Here is a 4,129-nt window from a genome sequence, read left to right as displayed (position 1 = left end):
AGGCTGAGGCAGGAGGATGGCTTGAACCCAGGAGTTTGAGGCTACAACATAGTAAGACACTATCTCTACAAAAAATAAGCCAGGTGTGGTGGTGCACATGTGTGGACCCAACTACTTGAGAGGCTGAGGCAGGAGGACTGCTTGAGCCCAGGAAGTGAAGCTATGATTGTGCCACTGCACTCCAACCTGGGTGACAGAGCAAGACTATTTCTAAAAAATAATAATAATAAAAATAAATAAATAATTTTTTAGAAAGAAAATGAATTGCAAAATGGCAGATATGTTATATGACAGAAAAGACATATATATTATAATAATGACACTAATAATAACTACCAGAGGTACAATTCCCTGTGCTGAACATTTCACACGAATATTTCATCTAGCCCTCACAGCAATCTGATAGATAAGTATTCCTATCTCTTTTATATTATTGATAAGAAAATCAAGACTTTTAGTAAGAAGCAGAGTCAGCTCTAGAATCCAAGTTTCCTGACAACAAAACTCAAGTTTTTAGCCATTCTGCTATTAGGCCTCTCTTTGGATTACACAGCAAAACTAAGACTATAGACAACCCCAACTACAAAATGATGAATTTACTTTGGGAAATTTCCATTACTATGAGAATATAATGAAAGACTCAAGACTATTATATACATATTGTCTTAGCTTATTTGCACTGCTATAACAAAATAGCACAGACTGGGTAATTTATGAAGAACAGAAATTTATTTCTCACAGCTCTGGGTAATGGAAAGTCCAAGATCAAGGCACCAGCAGGTTCAGGTGTCTGGCAAGGACTGCTCTCCACTTCCAAGATGGAGCCTTCATTCTGCATCCTTCAGAGGGTAAGAATGCTGTCTCCTCACATGGTGGATGGCAGAAGACAAAGCTATCCAAAAGCTACACGAAGCCTCTTTTATAAGGGCCTTAATCTCATTCATAACACAGGAGCCCTTATGGCCTAATCACCTCTTAAAGGCCCCACCTCTTAATACTCTTATCACATTGGCAACACTTGAATTTTGGAAGGGATACATTCAAGCCATAATGCATATATGTAGGGGTGTGTGTGTGTGTGTGTGTGTGTGTGTGTGTGTGTGTGTGCGCGCTTGTATATAGCATACATATATGTATGTAAATATAAACTAGTTGTAAACAAATATAAACTAAATATAAATATAATACAAGTGATTACATATACGTGTATGTGTAAAAGTTTGTATATGTCTATATATCTATTGATCCCTCCATGTGTCAACCTATCTATCCATTGTATCAGGGCCTGACATTTAAAAGAATCTTTATTTTGAAACAAACTACACAGATATAAATAATATTGTTTTCACTTAAATAATGCTTAATTTTTTTAATTAGAAGAGGTTTTGGAATTCAATGGCAGAAAACAATAAAATTAGTTCAATTTAAAATCAGAAAGTTTCTAAACTCAGAAATTTTGTATCTGGATACATACTATTACTGTATTACTGTTCTTTAAGTTTAGGAATGTATAATAGACTATGTATATAGCTTAATCTGTTTCTTACTTTTAAAAATTTATTTAGATGTTATACAGTCTAGAGAATACAATTTGCACAATTGTTTGCCTCTTTTCTCTGGAAGTGAAAATTGCTAGTGTAGAGTATTTACTCATTATTACTGGTAGAAGGTACAAATACCTGTAGTGGTGAGTTGATTATAAAATTGAATGGTATATAAAGTGAATATAGAAATATTCAGGAACAGTTCAAGTATTCCTGATTCCAGGACTCTAAAGAAATATGTCAAAATATTTCATCATTATAAACAACGGTGCATTCTCTAAACTGATGAGATGAAAGAGGAGTCTGTGACACAAATATAAATAGCACATAATCCAAAATCTGTTTATACATCCTTGTCTTAGAATTTTCTCTAACAGACCTAACTTGTCAAAAATGTTTAGCTTTAGCAAATAAGACAAATATCGTAGATCACATGTGAGCGTCTATATCCACAGAAACAAAGGCAATCATGGCTAGAAGAGGGAAGACAACAAGACAACCTGGGACTAAATTTCGTCAAGGTGAATTGTCTGAGAAAGGCCTAAGAGCTGGCTGGGTGTCTTCTAATAACATATAATCAAACCACATTCTTAAAATAAAACGTTTTACAGAAGAAAGAAAAAAATTACTGGCTGTGTCTAAGTTATTCCATGCATATCTTTAATGACACTTTATTTTTTACGGAATGTTTATCAATATTACATATTGCAATAAACATGTTTCAAGGGTCTTGAAAAACTTCACCAAAGCCTGGAGTAAAGAATAATTCAGAATCAGAGTAGCTAAACAGAACTTTTGGTGTTGAGATAGGAGGCGGGACTCAACTCTGGAGGTGAGGCTCAGATACTGGACAAATTGAGGACTAGCTAAAAAAGGTTCAGAGCAAAAGTAGCTTTGGAAAGGACAACTTCCACCAGTGTGCCATGTCAGTTCATCATTGCCATGGCAACACTCAGAACTTACTGCCCCTTTCCATGGCAACAACCTGACAACCTGGAAGTTACCACCCTCATTCTAGAAATTTCTGCATAAACTACCACTTAATTTGCATATAATTGAAAGTAGGTATAAATATTAGTGCAGCATTGCCTCTAAGCTGCTACTCTGGGTACACTGCCTATGGCGTGGCCTTGCTCCTCAAGGAGTAGTACCTCTGCTGCTGCTGTACAGTTGCTGCTTTGATAAAAGTTGCTGTTTAACAACACTGGCTCACTCTTAAATTCTTTACTGGGAGAAGCCAAGAATTCTCCTGGGTTAAGCCCCAATTTGAGGGCTTGCCTGCCCTGCATCGGTGTCATCTTCTAAATCTCAAATTACTTGCAAATGGTACATCTGTAAGTTGCTCTTAAAGAGCCAAGCAGTCCTTGTGTTAGTTCAAATCCCTAAGTGTTTTAAGTCTTGCATGTGCCTGGCACTGTATTAAATTCATTGGGGAATACGACTGAAGTCTATGACAAAGTCTCCGGTCCCAAGGAATTTATCTTCTCATTATGAAATCGAAAGACTCATGCCTGGCCATACTGCCCAAAACAATCTACAGAGTCAATGCTATTTCCATTAAGTTTCCAGTGTCATTTTTTGCAGAACTAGAAAAAAACTATTTTAAAATTCATATGAAACCCAAAAAGGGCTCAAGTAGCCAAAGCAATCTTAAGCAAAAAGAACAAAGTCAGAGACATCACATTACCTGACTTCAAACTACACTATAAGGCTACAGTAACCAAAACAGCATGGTACTGGTACAAAAACAGACACACAGACCAATGAATGGAACAGAATAGAGAATCCAGAAATAAAGCCACACACCTACAGCCATCTAATCTTTGACAAAGTCAACAAACACAAACAATAGGGAAAGGAGTCCTGATTCAATAAATGCTGCTGGGATAGCTGGCTAGCCATATGCAGTAGAATGAACCTGGATATCTACCTTTCACCATATAAAAAAAACCCAAGGTGGATTAAAGATTTAAATGTAAGACCTCAAACTGTAAGAATTCTAGAAGAAAACCTAGGAAACATCATTCTGAACATTGGTCTTACAAAACATTTTATGACTAAGTCTTCAAAAGCAATTGCAACAAAAAACAAAATTGACAAGCGGGACCTCAATAAACTAAAGAGCTTCTGCACAGCAAAAGAAACTACCAACAGAGTAAAGAGACAATCTACAGGATGGGAGAAAATATTCACAAACTATACATGTGACAAAGATCAAATATTCGGAATCTATAAGAAACGTAATTCAACAAGCAAAAATAACCTTGTTGAAAAATGAGCTAAAGATACGAACAGATGCTACTTATTTTATTTTATTTTATTTTAAGTTCTGAGATACATGTGCAGGACATGCAGGTTTGTTACGTAGGTAAAGGTGTGCCATGGTGATTTGCTGCACCTGTCAACCCATCACCTAGGAATTAAGCCCAGCATGCATTAGCTATTTATCCTGATGCTCTCCCTACCCCCACACCCCACTGACAGGCCCCAGTGTGTGTTGTTCCCTTCCCTGTGTCCATGTATTCTCATTGTTCAGCTCCCACTTACAAGTGAGAACATGGGGTGTTTGGTTTCCTGTTCCTGAA

The sequence above is a fragment of the Pongo pygmaeus genome, chromosome 1 (assembly GCF_028885625.2).
Source record: "Pongo pygmaeus isolate AG05252 chromosome 1, NHGRI_mPonPyg2-v2.0_pri, whole genome shotgun sequence".
NCBI classification, from domain to species: domain Eukaryota; kingdom Metazoa; phylum Chordata; class Mammalia; order Primates; family Hominidae; genus Pongo; species Pongo pygmaeus.
This window is presented reverse-complemented; position numbering follows the sequence as displayed.